Raw genomic sequence first — 19,566 nt, forward strand, 5'->3', positions numbered from 1 at the left:
CTTTAAATTTTTTATTATCCATGGACCAGTATATTTGTCTGGTCTGTAAAAGCATGTATTAATTATATACAATAATGGATTTTAGCATGACATTTTCATGCAAATATGTAATGGGTTTTTCACATATTGAGCCCTGTTGCCTCATTACACCTACTCTTATCCCTTTCTCTTACTCTATCTAATAGTCTTTATTCTACTTGTTAATGTTTCAATCATTGCACAGAGTTTCTAAGAAAAATATGGGTAAAGAGTTGCTTATAGTATCATGGCACCTTAACAAATTCTACTGCACTAAAAAACTTTCTCTCTCCCTTAATAATTAACTGCATATAAATGTTGAGAAGTGTAGGGTACCATGAGCCTCTTCCCCTTCCATGAAGGATGTGGGAAGGCTCAGTCTTGTATAAAGCTTGTGAAGGTAGTCACAGCTGCTATGAGTCCAAGGGCAGACAGTGTAGTGGCAATGGATGGTAGATGAGATCTAGAATGACCTGGCTGGTGTATTCTTAACCAATTTGTAAAGGTAAGTGTTTATACCCAAGAGTCTGTAAATTCAATACCTTGTCATTCATGGAAGAAAATGTCAAAATATGCTTTTCCTCTGTTTCTCTAAGTTTTAGTGTTAAAGGAATATGATGACTGACATTTTTCCTCATGGCACTTGTCCATCATTTCCCTTAAATGAAAACTTTGCCCTGAAACCTTATCTCAAGGTTGATTTCTTTTTCAATCAAAACTGAGACCTAAAATATTTTCCATGTTTCTAAGGGAGTTCCTGTATTCTTTAAAATGCTTGACACAGTTTGTCATGTATGTTTTGATATCTTCTCTTTCTCATTCCTTTCTAAATTTTTAACAAATATTTTCCATAACTTACAGGGTTGATACTAGTAACATTTCAATCTCAATAATAGTTGCCTACTCCCTCTTTCTGATTGTTAGAACTTTAAAAATGTCATGTCTGTTCCCCTTTTGGTAGCTGTGCATAGCTATTTTAAAGATACTCCTTGATATAAACAGTATTATTCTTTATTTTTGTTCACTTATACACCCCTCACACTTTATGATTTTCCTTCTATAGGTTAGTTCTGGAGTATCTTCTTCTTCACCTTCTGTGGCAATTAATTTCTTCAAAAGAACCATATATTCCAATGACCCATGTGTGGTTTTCTGTTTTCATTACATAATGAATAAATAAAAATCCAATATTTCACAAAAGGATGATTGGCTAGGTTATTGGAATAGTAACTAATACCAATTGAAATCTCATCATACATACACCAACAATTGAGTTTTAGTAAGGTGAGGTTTTTCAGTGAAAAATCAGGAAGAAACTATTGCTGCTTGGTTTACTGCTTCATAATTCACCATACTATCAAATGATGTGGATAAAAACCATTTAGATCACCTGATAGTGAATTGTATTTGAACCACTTTAAGCAGCCTTCCTATTTTTCAATATATCAGTGGTATTCCTGTCACCCTAACAATTTTATCAACTGTCAAGTCTCCTATAATGATGTTATTATATTAAATGGCACCACATGAATAAATAACTGAATATCTGTTTTATATTGCTTTTGTGTTTATCCAAATATATTTGTTTTCATTTAGCCTTTTCTATCCATATTTAATATGCCTGCTGTGTGACTGTGGCTATTGTAGATGAAACCACAGTGATCACAAACTGTGTTTATGTAATTTACAAAACCCTGAACTAATTATTTGGCAATTGGCATCAAACAATAGATAAGTAAATTATTAATATTTCCTTGATAATTATGATGCTAAAGCAATTACCTGAAGAATTTGCTACCATGCAGAGTATATTTACTAATGAGTATCAGACCTATGCATGTGTGGTCTGTCAGAGGAGAACAGTGTGTATGGATACTAGATACTAGGCAACAACTCTCTGTAGCATAAAAGATGAAGTTAAACAAATAATTAAAGTTCTCCTTCTGGATTTGGCTGCATTATGCTTCTATTAATAACACCAGAAATATATTTTAATTAATATTGCATATATATTATATTAAGGTAATATATATTAAATATATATATATTAAGGTAATCATCACCATTCTGTAACATCAGTAAATACATGTTTATGTGAATTATAAATCAATTTACATTTTTAATATTCATACACCTACACAGGAAGAGAAAACAACAATATCTATAATACTTATAATGTAAACTAAAATAAAATTATCCCAGGTTTTATGGAAACTATCCTAAATGAGTACTATTTCAAAAATTCATTATGAATCTAAGAACCTAAAAAAATTATTGATAATTTTTCAAATGTGACTATTTCTCTATGACCTAGTATCTCTAGAGATAAGTCAGTTTTCCTGACCATCCTCAAAATTTTATATTCTAAAGGAAGAAGTGGAGAAGTGGCAAATGTTAGTAAATAAACAGCTAAACTTTCAGTTTGTTTCTATGAAAGAAAAGGCACATTATAACCACACTCATCAAAGAAAGATCATACAGATAGAGCTTCTGAAAGCCTTGCATTTCACTTAAAGGGGTATGTCATAAAGTGGCACTTCATTGTTTAATACCTTTTGAAAACTCACCTCACAGAAGAATTTTTCTGCTGCCATAGAAAGCAGCTTCCAAATAAATATACTCTGGATATTCATAATGATGCTGGCCTTAAGGGTGAGTTCTCTGGTAAAGTTCAAGAAGCATTTGATTTGCATTGCAACATACTCAGCAGAGCTATTTCCTATTGCCAAATAGACACATGTGCAACAATGAAATTTTAGGGATGTAAGTGTACAATGCCATTGATTGCCAACCTTTTTATCTTTTGGTGTCTTGATATTTTTCACCATTCAAGAAATTTATAACCATTTAATTTTCTCAATATTGTCTTCAGAGGTTTGATAACCAATTGTTCTTCAATCCCAATAGTAAAGTCTGTTAAGACAACTGTCATGCTTCTATAATGAATTAGCTAAATGCTAAGACATTTTTAAGACCTGAGGGAAGACAAAGAAAGTACTGATATTAATATTTCAGACAGACATTTTTCATTGACTAGGTTCTTACATGCTATGCATATTTTTCTATTAAAATTTGTCCATGAATAATCTTGTGGTGTCCCTTTTCTTGTTTTTCTATCACAACAACTAAACTACTCATACATAACTCCTGTGAGCCTTGCTCCACATGGATTTGGTAACCTGGGATGGATGTGTGAATTTGGTACCATGAAGAAATTGTGACTATCTGTTATTCAAACAAGTGGCCCTGGATAGCCTGGACTGCTGCTATTTATGCAGGTTCAATGACTTGCAGGAACTATTTTACAATCAGTTTTGCCTCCTTAAGTTTCTAAAAATGATTATATTTACCAGTTTGTTTATTACTTCTTTCCCCTTCCTTCTCCCAACTTTCCCACAAGTAGCCATTACCTTTTTGATCTCTTAGAAGCACCAACAGCCTTGCATGCTACAAAGGAAGCTTTCCAACTAGCAATTCCTACAGGTAGAACAGTGTGCCTCATTGGTAACTTATATGGTTACAGCATCATGCCAGGTGAGAGACAATTTTGTCTCTTATGGTTGACATTTATATTTGGTAGTGTCTGGGTTCTCACAATCAACTCACCACCCAAAGCTGGATCAATACCATCTACATTCTGTACTACTCTATCTTCTCTGGGGATAGACCAAGTTTTTCCCTTTTATCCTACAAGCAAAGTAACTTGAAAACTTACACTTAATAGTTGGCACTGTTTATCCCTTTCTCTCATGCCCTTCTTCCTTGAGGTCTTGGGAGTGTTGCCACAGTTATTAGAATTGTGGGTTTTCTATAATTCCATCTAATTCCCTTTCTATATACCATTTCCATTAACTTCTGATTTCATGTATTATTGACATTTGTCATAGACTCTTGTGGTTAAAAACATTCTTTCCAGAAAAGTTATGCAAACATGTAATATTGAACTTTATGACGTACTGTGACTCATTCAAGCAAGCAGTGTGGCTAGCATGGTGAAAGCAAGGAGAGCAGGTAGGATATATTCTCCTGGGGTCATGCCGAGAATTATGTAACAAACTGTCTGCAGGTCTTTACCAAGTGGGTCCGGATTTCCAGGGTCTTGCCACAAGGTGAGTCGTTGGTTCTATTCTCAGACTTTGTCCCCCAAAGAAGTCATATACTCCTGCCACATAAGATCTTTCATACATTTTCACATACTGTTAATTTATTAGCATATATTCTTACAAATGTCAAGATGGCACTTATCACCAAATCTTAAAGCCTTAGTTTGGTCTTGAGGAACCACGTAGCGGTAAAAGATGTTACTAGTTCAGGGGCACAGTGTCTCATGAGCTTATACATATACCAAATAAATGCAAGTATAATAAAAAGTAATACATGCTTATAATAATTTAAAATATTATAAGGCATCATATATCACTGTTCTCCAGTTATTTATTATATAAGGTACCTTTAGAGCTCAATCTCATCTAAGATTTGACTTCTTCAGTAACCACAGCATAATGTACAGAGAAAATTTCTTGATTTATAGAAAGATAGTTCCCTTTGAAAGAATTTACTATATCTTAGAGCTAACAAGTACATTGAGCTCGAAATTAAGGTCTTAGAATTTAGTTCAATAATCTAAAATTACAAAAGAGGTAAGAAGATAAAAGCAGTATGTGTAAAATGAAGCAAGGGCAGCAAGAATTCTGGCCAGAAATCAAGAGAAAGACAGCAACAGAATATAGCATTGATAGAGTAAAAAGCCAGCTCTAAACTCCAATAATTTCTAGGTCATTTATATGTAGTATGTCAAGCAGGTTATACAATGACCTAAATTGTTAGCTTAATTTAAGAAAAACAGACAAAACAACATATCATTCCATCAAAATTGGAACTTAAAATGATAATTGCCTTCAAGAATATTTAAATATCTTCTACTATGAGATCATCCACTATCTCCCAAGTGTTCAGTTCCAGGTTTCAAGCATAATGATTAGAAGCTTACCCTTAGATTACAAATTTAATAAAACCATTCACATCTTGAGTTCTCTCACCCTCAAAAACAACTCCCTTCAATAGTAGCATATCAGTAGTATCAGTAGTTATAGACTGGTAAATCTAAAATCACACCTTGTGATTTACTTTACTGATTACAAATTATCATGATACATGGATTGCTTAATATAGATAACAAGAAGAAACATCTGATGAGACCTGTAGCATTTGGGGTGCTATGGAATAAAGAAAGCATCTTCAACAAATTGTGCTCGCATAACTAGATGATGGCATGGAGCTGACAGCAGATAGATCCATGTCTATCACCATGCACAAAACTTAAGTCCAAATGGATCAAAGATCACAACATAAATCCAGCTACACTGAACTTTTTAGAAGTGAAAGTAGGAAATACCCTTTAATTAATTGATACAGGAGACTGCTTCCTGAACATTACACCAATAGCACAGACACTGAGATCAACAATTAATAAATGAGACCTCCTGAAACTGAAAAGCCTCTGTAAGGAAAAGGAAACAGTAGACAAGACAAAACATCAGGCCAAGATTTGGGAAAAGATATTCACCAACCCCAGATCTGACAGAGGGCTGATCTCTAAAATTTACAAAGAACTCAAGAAGCTAGTCTCCAAAACACCAAATAATCCAATTAAAAGGTGGGGTACAGAATTAAATAGACAATTATCAATAGAGGAATCTAAAATTGTTGAAAGACAGATAAGAAAGTGTTCAACATCCTTAGCCATCAGGGAAACGCAACTCAAAACCACTCTGAGATACCATCTTACACCTGTCAGAATGGCTGAAATCAAAAATACCAATGACAGTTTATGCTGGAGAGGATGTGGAGAAAGGGGAACACTCTTCCATTGCTGGTGGGAGTGCCAACTTGTATAGCCACTTTGGAAATCAGTGAGGCAACTCCTCAGGAAAATTGGAATCATTCTACCATAAGATCCAGCAATTCCACTCTTAGGCATATACCCAAAAGAAGCAGCACATTCATACAACAAGGACATCTGTTCAATGATGTTCATAGCAGCATTATTTGTAATAGCAAGAACCTGGAAGCACCCTAGATGCCCCTCAACTGAAGAATGGATACAGAAAATATGGTACATTTACACAATGGAGTTCTACTCAGTAGAAAAAAATGGAATCTTGAAATGCACAGGCAAATGGATGGAACTAAAAGGAACCATTCTGAGTGAGGTAACCCAGTCACAAATAGACAAGCATGGTATGTACTCAATCACATGTGGATTTTAGACAGAGTAAAGGATTCCCAGCCTACAATCCATACTGCTAGAGAAGCTAATAAACAAGGAGGACCCTAAGAGACATACATGGTCCCATTGGAGAAGGGAAAAGAGACAAGGTCTCCTGAGCAAATTGGGAGCATGGGGAGGGGAGAGGGAACTAGCAGAATGAGAAGGGGGGAAGACAAGGGATGAGGAGGACATGATGGGGCAGGGAGGTTGAGTTGGTGGAAGAACAGAAGAGAGAAAGATAAGAGATAATATAATAGAGGGAGACATTATAGGTTTAAAGTGAAATCAGGCACTAAGGAAATGTCTACAGAGCTACAAAGATGACACCAACTAACAATCTAAGCAACAGAAAAGAGGCTACCTTAAATGCCCTCCCCTGACAATGAGATTGATGACTAATTTATATGTCATCCTATAGCCTTCTTCCAGCAGCTGGTGGAAGCAGAAGCAGACACCCACAACTAAACCTTGAACTGAACTGGAATCCTGTTGCAGAGAAGGAGGACTGATGAGCAAATGTGACCATACCAGGCTGGTAAAACCCATAGAAACAGCTGACCTGAACAAGGGAGAGCTCTTGGTTCCCAGACTGATAGCTGGGAAACTGATCCAGCATGGGACTGATACAGACCTCCCAAATGTGAGTGTCAGTGAGGAGACCTCAGAAATCTATAGGGCCTCTTGTAGTGGATCAGTACTTATTACTATCATAGGAATGGAATTTGGGAGCCCATCCCACATGGAGGGATACTCTCTGAACCTAGACACAAGGGGTGGGCCTAGGCCCTATCCCAAATGATATGACAGATTCTAAAGACCCCCTATGGAAGGCCTCATCTGCCTTGGGGAGCATAAAGGGTATGGGAAAGCTAGGGTGTTAGTTGGAGGGGGGCAGGGAAGGATAGGAGGGAGAGGGACCTGGGACTGACATGTAAAATAATCTTCTTTCCAATTTAAATAAAAATAAAAAAGTTATTGAGAAAAAAAATCTGAAAATATTTGTTTTTAGTTTTGCTTGAAGATAGAACAAAAGTTATTTTCAACTTTCAGAAATTCTTTAAATTTATACAAGAATTTACAGCTACTACTTCACTACTCCATTAATCTATAAAATGGATGCATAAAATCTAGTTCCCATTACCAATAATTTTTATACAAACGAACTTGGAATTTTTCTGAGAATACAATCCAGGACACATGATTTAGGAAAAGGTGATTTCAATGGTCCTCAGAATCATGTGTTGTCATAAATTGCAATGATGCACCATGAGCCACAGCCATCACCACAATTCAAGTGTTTCCTATTCTATTTCATTGTAAATGAGAGGTGTGCGGAATAAACGTTAATAAAATTCAGTTCATGCCGAAATGCCATGTATTCAGACACAGTATTACAGATGAATAGTTCAATGAAACTGTCATGTAGCAAATTGCTGACACATTCCTCAGGGATGATAAGTTCTATCTTTTGTTACCTACCTCCAGGACCTGCAAAGACAAATTTATCTATATAGAGGTACTCAAAAGCGTGAGTCAGATTGATTTAAAATTTTATATCAAGATTTGGTTGTAGCTAATACAACAATAATAGCACAATGCAGTAGTTTTTCAACACACTTGTCTGTCAGAATAAATGTAGTCCTTATGAGAGAAAAAGAAACAAAACCAGGAATGGCTTGTATTTATTAGGCACTCATTTACTTTTACTTAGAAAGTGTTAACAAAATACTCCTTCTCAGACAAGTGAAATTCAAATTCATGATCCTGACAATGAGGGATTCTATCAGGACTATCTTTTTAATCAAAACTGTACAATAGCTTAATCAAAGACATTGGCCTGCCTGAAATATGAAATAATACATTCAATTCCATGGGTCTAATGCTTCTTTCTTTGTTGGTGACACTATTTGGAGAGTAAATATCTGGAGGTAGAGCCTGGGTAGAGTAAGTGGATTTTCAGCAGCATGAATCCTAAGACTGCATCTTGCTTTAACTCTCCTTGACACTAGTGACACACACCTATCCTGAGGTGAGGTGACTAGCTTCCCTCCACTCCCTCCTATTACCACCATGTTCATTCATTCCAGGTCTCCAGAGCCATTCAACCACGGACCAAACCTTGTATCTGCAAAAACAAGATAAATCCTCTTCTATTAAATGTTTTGGTAGATATTTTCTCAGGTGACAAGTAGATAACACATTCCCAAATGTAGTATTACTGAACACAAAAAGCCCAAAATATAATTAAAGATACTGTTAAATAACTCAATATGGTTTCTATTGATTTTTTAAAGCAAAATGGAATCCTCATAATCCATGCCTGGGAATGTTAGAGGCTCTGGAGAAATATCATTAATTAGCTAAGTGTTCATGTTGTCAAAGTGCCTCTAAAATTATGTCTGTATCCATAAACTTGTGCTGCTGTCAGCTTAGATGATCAGAGAAGGTTCTTCTTGCTCTGGGGCAGCAGTCAACTCATAAACTCATAAGTCATCTAAGTGAAAAGAATAAATGACTGTGAATCTATGAGTCCTCAGCCCTAAATGTAACTATTTTTTTTATTTCTTGACAGGGTATATTTGTGTTTCCCTGGATGTTCTGGAACTCACTCTGTACACCACACTGGCCATGAACTCAGAGATTCACTCCATATTGCTACCATATTTTAGAAATCATTATTGAAGTAGTAGAAAGAACATTAAGATTCAAAGGGCAGATATTGACACTGTGGATATAGCATTGATACTGTGTCCAGGAAATCACATTTGCAGTGTATTTATGTATAAATTAAAGCCAGTTAAAATTCCAGCACAGATGAAATTGGATTTCATGAGGTTCCAACCCTACTGGGAAGGTATTGAAAGTTGTTGGCTACTAGGTGGAAAGGGAGTTATTCATTTTTGTGTAAGGCAATTGGTATCATCCAAGTCACTTACATACACCCACATGCTTGCACATGTAAGTCACACTAGCTGGATTTCATCAGTTTCAAGAAAAAAAGGAGAAAAGGGGATGGAGCTGGGAGGGCATGTGAGAGAATATGGAATGGGGAATTTGGAGATGGGAAAAACAGAATTGAAGAACATTATTTTGGTATTCATATTAGTTTTATATAAAATTTATTATTAATTTAAAGTGTTTTTTCAAGGCATGATTTAGGCTGTATGGTACAACTGTATTTTTATTAACAAATATTAGGTGGAAAGAAATGGTCATAATCAATTATGTTAGTAACTGATTTATATTAACTTATTACAACATTTGTTTTAAGATGCTTAAAAGCTTTTCAGACAAATGCAGTAATATTAACATTGAATGTAAAAAACAGAGATAAAAATGAATATGTGCTAAGTAGTATATGAAATACCTGCCTACATGATAACCTAATTAATTGAGTATATGGAGTTAATTTATACAAAATTAGACACAAGTTTTGCATGCAAATTTGGATATTTTGGCTTTGTCTTTTAATCTTTTAGTAATTCAAATAAAAATGTAAATTGAACAGCACTGCAAAGGGACTAAAGAAGTATTTAGTAGTTAAGAGAGCTTGTCTCCCTTCAGGAGGATCTGAATTTGGCTCCCTGTACCTATATTAAGAGAATTACAAGCACCTGTAACTCCAGTTCCATGGCATCTGATTCCCTCTCCTAACATTTGTGAATACCTGCATGCATGGAATGCACAAAATTTCATACAACCTCACACATATAAACATAAGTACAGATGATTTTTTTCAAAAACAAACCATTAATATCTGAAATGAAATGTGATAACAAGGAAGTCCTCATTCATGATCCTTGGACAATATTTTCTATTCATAATTTTTAATCTCATTTTCTAGTAACATACTCGAGTTTTATTTGTCATGCATGTTATTAGAAAAGATAATAAGATGTAGGCAAGCAGTGGTGGTACATGTCTTTAATCCCAGCACTCAGGAGGCAGAGGCAGGTAGATCTCTGTGAGTTCAATGCCATCCTGGTCCACAGAGCAAGTTGGACAGGCTCTAAAGCAACAGAGAAACATTATCTTGAAATAAGCAAAATAAATAAATAAATGAGAATAAAATTTAACACTTTATTTGAATTCATGAAAGATCAATATATGAAGAGAAAATATCACATTTTCTTTATCCATTCTTTAATTGAGGGGCATATAGGTGGTTTTTGGCTGTTACAAATAATGATGCTATGAACATAGATTAGCAAGTGTACTTGTGATATGATTGGGAATCCTTTTGGTATATGTCCAAAAGTGGTATAGCTGGTTCTTGAAGTAGATTGATTCCCAATTTTCTGAGAAATCACCATACTGATTTTCATTATGGCTGTACAACTTTGCACTCCCATCAGCAGTGAGGGAGTGTTCCCCTTACTCCACATCCTCTCCAACATAGCTTGTCATTAGTTTTTTTTTTTTTTTTTAACTTAGCCATTCTGACAGGTGTAAGATGGCATCTCAGAGTCATTTTGATTTGCATTTCCCTGATAGCTAAGGATGTTTAGCAATTTTTCCCTTTTTTATTTAATTAGAATAGAACAGAAGTGTTTAACTTTAGCATAGTAAAACTATATACAACATAAACAGTTATCAAGTGAAAATTAGTTACAATATCCAGTTCATTTATATTTGGAAAATTTAGAGAAAATACTCTATCCTTGTGACTCTAAAGTTTTATACCTAATTTACTTTTTAACATAAATAAGGAAAACTATAAGTTTAACTATTTAGTTTTTAAATCCATCTAAGACTCCAGAAGGATGTAATATTGCCTAACAACAGAGACATTTGTCTGCCTGGACAGTCACCCAAAGTTTCTGTGCAATGTTGGGTTATCTATCTTTGTCCTGCAGGCCTAATATATCTGACAGACATTTCTGAGAAGTGGGGAATTTTGAAGGACTGACCTACCTTGTCTTGGCAAAGTTTGGCAGTCATTTTCTTTTGTGTTTTGTTTTCCAATTTGGACAGCATACTGTCAGCAGTGGAGTTAAGGACAGTTTTTTGACCAAAAAACTTTTGGCTTGCTTTTGCCATAAAGAAAGCAAACTCCATATGGAGGTTCTTCAATGCCCATCATCTTCTCTGAAGTAGATTGGTGTTGTTAAGAGCAGACATGTTTCACTGTCGTAAAAAGCTTCAGATTATGAGACATACTAAATGCCATATTGTGTAGGTCTAGGATGTGTTAGAAAATCATATATCTATCTAAATATATTTGCTTAACTTTGAAAACATAACTAATATGACTACAAGTTTGATTATTATGGATGACTGTTAACCTGCATTTCTTAATTATATATTACATTTTTTAATGAGCTGCATAAGAACAATACCCCCCAAAAGAGTAGAAATATACATTCAATTTAACAGAAATAACTTTAAATTTGTGTCAGAAAACCCAAATCTACACCAATGCAAAATATTTTGAGATTTATAGTTGCTTTTTTAATTTTTTTCATTTTCTTTTTATTTATTTTTTAATTTATTTATTAGTTCTAGTTAGGGAACAAGCTTATTTCAAGTCCCTTCTCCCTCTCCCTCCCCTCACCCCAACCCTCCTTCCCCACCCCCAGCCCATCCCCCACCCCATCCACCCACCACTCCCCAGGCAGGGTAGGGCCCTCAACAGGGGCTCTGCAAAGTCCTCCAAATTTTCCTGTGCTGGTCTTGGGCCCTTCCCCATGTGTCCAGGGCCAGAGTGTAACCCTTCATGTGGGATGGGCTCTCAAAGTCACTTCTTGCACCAGGAAAAAATATTAATCCACCATCAGAGGCTCCCTGGAGTAAAGAGGCCTCCTTATTGACATCCATGTTCAGGGGTCTGGATCAGTCTTGTACTGGTCTCCCCAACAGCATCTGGGGTCCATGTGCTCTCCCTTGTTCAGGTCAACTGTTCCTGTGGGTTTCTCCAACCTTGTACAGACCCCTTCGTTCTTCATTCCTCCCTCTCTTCAACTAAATTCCCGATTTTGGCTCAGTGTATATCTGTGGATGTCTGTCTCTGCTTCCATCAGCGACTGGGTGAGGGCTCTAGGATGGCATAAAGAGAAGTCATCAATCTCATTTTAGGGGAAGGACTTTTGGGTTATCCTCTCCACCATTGCCTGGATTGCCAGATCATGTCATCCTTGTAGGTCTCTGGAGATCTTTATAGTTCCAGATCTCTTCTCAGACGTATAGTGGCTCCCTCTGATATGGTATCTCTCATCCTGCTCTCTTTCCTCTATTCTTCTCCCAACTCAAAATTTCTGCCCCTCCATTTCCTCTCCTCTACTCCTCTTCTCTTGCTCTTATTGTAGCAGCTCCTTCACCCCCTACCCTCATGTCCCCAATTAGTTCAGGAGTTCATGCCACTTCCATTCCTGGGGACCATTTATCCCTTAGAGTCCTTCATGTTTCCTAGTTTCTTTGTTGAAGAGCATTATAGGCTGGTAATCCTTTGCTCTATGTCTAAAATTCATATATCAGTGAGTACATACCATGTTTGTCTTTTTGTGACTGGGTTACCTCACTCAGGATGGTTTCCTCTAGTTCCATCCATTTGCCTGTGAATTTCAAGATTCCATTGCTTTTTTCTGCTGAGTAGTACTCCATTGTATAAATGTACCACATTTTCTCAATCCATTCTTCAGTTGAGGGGCATCTAGGTTGCTTCCAGGTTCTGGCTATTACAAACAATGCTGCTATGAACATGGTTGAACATATGTCCTTGTTGTATGTACATGCACTATTTGGGTATATACCTAAGAGAGGAATGGCTGGATCTTGAGGTAGACTGATTCCCATTTTTCTGAGCAACCACCATACTAATTTCCAGAGTGGTCTTACAAGTTCGCATTCCCACCAGCAATGGAGGAATGTTCCTTTTTCTCCACATCCTCTCCAGCATAGATTGTCATTGGTATTTTTTTATTTTGGCCATTCTGACAGGCATGAGGTGGTATATCAGAGTTGTTTTGAGTTGCATTTCTCTGATGGCCAAGGATTTTGAGCACTTTCTTAAGTGTCTTTCAGCCATTTCAGATTCCTCTGTTGAGATATCGCTATTTATTTCTGCACCCCACTTTTTAATTTCATTGTTTGGTGTTTTGGTGGCTAGCTTCTTGAGCTCCTTATATATTTTGGAAATCAGTCCTCTGTCAGATGTGGGATCGGTGAAGATCTTTTCCCATTCTGTGGGTGGTCGTTTTGTCCTACTGACTGTTTCCTTTACCTTGCAGAAGCTTCTCAGTTTCAGGAGGTCCCATTTATTAATTGCAGACCTCAGTGTCTGTGCTACTGGCGTAATGGTCTATCTGTCTATTTTTGTGTCAATACCAAGCTGTTTTCAGAACTATGGCTCTATAGTAGAGCTTGAAGTCGGGGATGGTGATGCCTGCAGAAGATCCTTATTGTAAAGAGTTGTTTTGGCTATCCTGGGCTTATTATTTTTCCATATAAAGTTGAGTATTGTTCTTTCACTGTCTGTGAAAACCTGTGTTGGGATTTTGATGGGGATTGCATTGAATCTGTAGATTGCTTTTGGCAGGATTGCCATTTTTACTATGTTAATTCTACCTATCCAAGAGCATGGGAGATCTTTCCATTTTCTGGTATCTTCTTTAATTTCTTTCTTTAAAGTCTCAAAGTTCTTATTGTACAGGTCTTTCACTTTTTTGGTTAGTGTTACCCCAAGATATTTTATGTTGCTTGTGGATATTGTGAAAGGTGATGTTTCCCTGATTTCTTTCTCATTGGATTTATCATCTGTATATAGTAGGGCTACTGATTTTTTTGAGTTAACTTTTTATCCGGCTACCTTGCTGAAGGTGTTTATCAGCCATAGGAGTTCCCTGGTAGAATTTTTTGGGTCACTAATGTAGACTATCATGTCGTCTGCAAGTAGTGAAAGTTTTACTTCATCCTTTCCAATTTGTATCCCTTTGATCCCCTTTTCTTGTCTTATTGCTTTAGCCAGAACTTCAAATACAATATTGAAGAGATATGGAGAGAGTGAACAGCCTTGTCTTGTTCCTGATTTTAGAGGAAACCCTTTGAGTTTCTCTCCATTTACTTTGATGTTGGCTATTGGTTTGGTGTATATTGCGTTTATCATGTTTAGATATGTTCCTGTTATTCCTGTTCTCTCCAAGATCTTTATCATGAAGGGATGTTGGATTTTGTCAAAGGCTTTTTCAGCATCTAGTGAGATGATCCTGTGGTTTTTCTTTTTCAGTTTGTTTATATAGTGGATTGCATTGATGGATTTTCATATGTTGAAACATCCTTGCATCCCTGGGATGAAGCCTACTTGATCATGGTGGATGATTTTTCTGATATGTTCTTGGATTCTGTTGGCAAATATTTTATTGAGTATTTTATCATCGATGTTCACGCGGGATATCAGTCTGTAGTTCTCTTTCTTAGTCATATCTTTGTGTGGCTTGGGTATCAAAGTGATTGTAGCCTCATAGAAAGAGTTTGGCAATATCCGATCTGCTTCTATTGTGTGGAACAGTTTGAGGAGTACTGGAATTAGCTCTTGTTTGAATTTCTGGTAGAATTCTGCCAGTGAAGCCATCTGGCCTTGGGCTTTTTTTGGTTGGGAGGCTTTTGATTACTTTTTTTTTGCTTCTATCTCATTAGGGGTTATAGGTCGATTTAAACTGTTTATATGCTCTTGATTTAATTTTGGTAAGTGATATTTATCCAGAAAAAGCTGTCCATTTCTTTTAGATTTTCCAATTTTGTGGAATACAGGTTTTCAAAGTATGACCTAAAGATTCTTTGGATTTCCTCAGTGTCCGTTGTTATATCCCCCTTTTCATTTCTGATTTTGTTAATTAGCAAGCTCTCTCTCTACCTTTTGATTAGTTTGGCTAGAGGTTTGTCTATCTTGTTGATCTTCTCAAAGAACCAACTCTTTGTTTCATTGATTCTTTGTACTGTTTTCCTAGTTTCTACTTTGTTGATTTCGGCTCTCAGGTTGATTATTTCCTGGCGTCTACTCCTCCTTGGTGTGTTTGCTTCTTTTTGCTCTAAAGCTTTCAGTTGTTCTGTCAATTCTCTAATGTGACTTTCCTCCAGTTTCTTCATGTGAGCACTTAGTGCTATGAACTTCCCTCTTATCACTGCTTACAGGGTGTCCCATAAGTTTGGGTATGTTGTGTTTACATTCTCATTAAATTCTAGGAAGTCTTTTTTTTATTTCTTCCTCAAACCAGGAATGGTGCAATTGGGTGTTATTTATTTTCTACGTGAATGTAGATTTTCTGCAATTCGTATTGCTGTTGAATTCTAGCTTTAATGCATGGTGGTCTGATAAGATACAGGGGGTTATTTCAATTCTTTTGTAACTGTGGAGGTTTGCTTTGCTGCCAACTATGTGGTCAATTTTTGAGAAGGTTCCATGTGGTGCTGAGAAGAAGGTATATTCTTTTGTGTTTGGATGGAATGTTCTATAGATATCTGTTAAACCCAGTTGTGTCATAACTTCTTTCAGATCCTTTGTTTCTTTGTTAAGTTTCTGTCTAGTGGTTCTGTCCAATGTTGTAAGGGGTGTGTTGAATCTCCTACTATAAGTGTGTGTGGTTTTACGTGTGGTTTGAGCTTTAGTAATGTTTCTTTTACAAAAGTGGGTGCTTTCGTATTAGGGGCATAGATGTTCAGGATTGAGACTTCATCTTGATGGACTTTTCCTGTGATGAGTATGAAATGCCCTCTTCGTCTCTTTTGAATGCTTTCAGTTTAAAGTCTAATTTGTTAGATATTAGGATTACTACCCCAGCTTGTTTCTTGAGCCCATTTGATTGGAAAATTTTTTCCCATCCTTTTACTCTGAGGTATCACCTGTCTTTGAATTTGAGGTGTGTTTCTTGTAGACAGCAGAAGGATGGATTCTGTCTCCATAGCCATTCTGTTAGCCTATATCTTTTTATGGGTAAGTTAAGACCATTGACATTTAGGGATATTAATGTCCATTGTTCATTGGTTCTTCTTTGTTTTGGATTTATTGTTGGTGGTATCATTGCGTGTGGATTTTGCCCTCCTGTTTCTTTTTGTGTTTGGTAAAATTAGATCATCTATTGCCAGTGTTTTTGTGAGTGTAGTTATGTTCATTGGGTTGGAGTTTTCCTTCCAGAGCCTTCTGTAGTGCTGGATTTGTGGTTATGTATTGTTTAACTCTGTTTTTGTCATGGAATATCTTGTTTTCTCCATCTATAGAGATTGAAAGTTTTGCTGGGTACAGTAGTCTGTGTTGACATCCATGCTCCCTTTGTGCTTGTAGGATATCTATCCAAGACCTTCTGTCTTTCAGAGTTTCCATTGAGAAGTCAGGTGTGATTCTGATTGGTTTGCCTTTATATGTTACTTGGCCTTTTTCCTTTGCTGCTCTTAATATTTTCTCTTTATTCTGTAGATTTGGTGTTTTGATTATTATGTGTTGGGGGGACTTCTTTTTGTGGTCCAGTCTGTTTGGTGTCCTGTAAGCTTCTTGTACTTTCATAGGCATATCCTTCTTTAGGTTGGGAAAGTTTTCTTCTATGATTTTGTTGAATATGTTTTCCATACCTTTGAGCAGTGTTTCTTCACCTTCTTCTACACCTATTATTCTTAGGTTTGGCCTTTTTACGGTGTCCCATATTTCCTGGATATTTTGTGTCAGGGATTTGTTGGACTTGAGGTTTTCTTTGGTTGATGAATGTATATTCTCTAGCAAGTCTTCATTAGCTGACATTCTCTCTTCCATCTCTTGAATTCTATTGGATATAATTACATCGTTAGTTCCTGATCATTTATCCAGCCTTTCCATTTCCAGCATGGTCTCATTCTGTATTTTCTTTATTGTGTCTATTTCAGCTTTCATGCTTTGAACTGTTTCAAAAGCTTCCTTCACTTGATTGGATGTTTTTTCTTGGCTTTCTTTAGATTCTTTAAGAGATTTATTTATTTCAGCAGAATGGAAGAGTGGGATGCTAGCAGATTCGGGGCGCATGGAGTTCCTCCCTGCCTGGGCATATCTAACCCAAGCCCGCAGGCGCAGGCAGGCATGGGGGAGTGGGGTGGATGGGGGTGGATGATGTTTTGGGTGGGAGTCTGGAAAGGGCAGAGACTCACTCACCTATTTCCTGGATCGGTAGGCAGAATGGAAGAGTGGGCTGTTTAGCAATTCTTTAAAGGTATTTGTGATGATGAACAATATCACTAGTAATGGTAATTAATTCATAATAATCCCTAAGTATATAAACATTTTAAAACTTCATTGGTTTTTATGTGCAATTATATAAGCAGAAAACTTAAAATTCTTGAAAAAGTAACAGGCGTTTTTTGAACCTAGGTAAAAATGGTCTAGTGGGAAGCTGTCAGGTCATGAGTATATGACTTTCAAATGATAATGAGCCCTCATCCCTTCCTTTCCTTTTTTGACATCATGGTGATGATGTGACTATTCTTACATACTATTTCTGCTAGGATGTGTTTACAAACCATAACCCAAAGAAACACAGAAATTTATCTTAAACTGGAACCTTTAAATCTGAGAGCCAAATAAAGTTTTCTCTTCATAAATTGATTATCTAGGCAATTGTCTCTATTGACAGAAAACTGTCACAAAAGCCTTCAATCTGTTGCTGAGAAAATACAAATAAGAATTAAAAGGAAGTTAACACTTGATAGCCTAAGTAAGCTACTTAGAGTAGAAATAGAGGTAGAGAGATGACTCTGCCATTAAAAGGTAGCCTTAGAACCAAAAAGGCTAGAGTAAAAATGGATGTATCAATGTATTAAAAGAAAATAATATTAAAAAACAAAATTGTTCATTAGTGCAAATGGGTTTCCTTCCTTAGACCTACTTTTCCAGCTTCTTCATATTTCTTCCAAGATTATTTTTAATTTTTACTAATAGCAACAAAAGAATGTGATATTTTTCAATGAAACTGGAATAAGTGTTGCAACACAGACATTTCCCAAGAACCTGAAATGTGAGTCTGATACATGATACAGTCACACAATGTCCAATCTGCCTTCTTCATTCCTCATAAATGTCCAACACTTAGTGAGAAGGCAAGTATAACCATTTAATTTACAATATCCTGATTAGCTAATATGGACCCTATAATCTCTAGGAATAAACTAGACTACTAAACCAAAATATGGACAGATTACATATTTGAGATGTGCACCATCAAGGTGATCTTCTCTTCCCAACACAGGTGGCTTGAACTCTACCTGCCACAGCTGCAAGCCTCAGTTTTATCATGTGTAAAATAAAGAAGTTGACTAGAGCAACCTCTTGACTTGCTGGACTGTGATTAGCCTCCAATGTATTTGGTATATTTCTAAAAATTTTGTTTAAAAACATAAAACATATTCATTTCATATTGTCCAACATTTTCTTATTAAATACAACTACATACTGATTTCTTCATCTGTCTTTGTGCATGAATTTTTAACCTTACTGCTTCTGTTGATTTATTAATTTGTCAAATATAAAAACAAAACATTTCTCAATTTTACGAGGAAAATCATAAATAAAATGACTAAAATATTTCTTCCCATAAATCTGTAACTTTTTGGAAGAAATAACAATAACAAATAAATATGTTTACTTATGTCGCTTTATATTACAAATAATACATTATTTTATAATGGTATTTTACTGAGTTGTACAATTATTGTAAATGGTAGCTATTTCCTGGACACAACACAGTCCTGAGGGTAATATTATTAAATCGCCACAATAAACCTAGCACAAGTTATTATGCTTTTCTTCATTTTTATCATCAAGTAAAGTCAAGAATAGAATGTGAAGGCATAACTATTCATGGTTGCATTTCTAGTAATGACCTAAACCCAAGGAATATGGTATAAAACCTCTGCTTTCTACCACTTCTTTATGATGGTATAAAAGTGGAAAGGGTTTGGAAAATAAATGATGAACATAAAGATTGATAAGAAAACATAAAATGCAACTATCTCAGACAGGACAATTTCCTACTAGAGTTCAAAGACAGCTACCTAAGGAGAGGTAGCAGATAGTCATAGAACTATATAGGAAGCAAGATGGAGGGAAATACAGAGGGAAAGCCCAGATATTGGGAATGTTCCTTCTGCCTTCCAGGAACACAGGGATCAAAATGAGCACTTGGAAGCCAGAGAGAGAAGGTGGAAGACTAAACAGATTTGTGAGTACCAGAAGTTAGCATATTTTCTATCTGCATATGTTATTTATGATGAAAAACTCCAAAAGCTATTTTAAGCCATTAACTGATATATTTGTTATAAAAGACTAT

This window comes from Cricetulus griseus (assembly GCF_003668045.3).
Source record: "Cricetulus griseus strain 17A/GY chromosome 1 unlocalized genomic scaffold, alternate assembly CriGri-PICRH-1.0 chr1_1, whole genome shotgun sequence".
NCBI classification, from domain to species: Eukaryota; Metazoa; Chordata; class Mammalia; order Rodentia; family Cricetidae; genus Cricetulus; species Cricetulus griseus.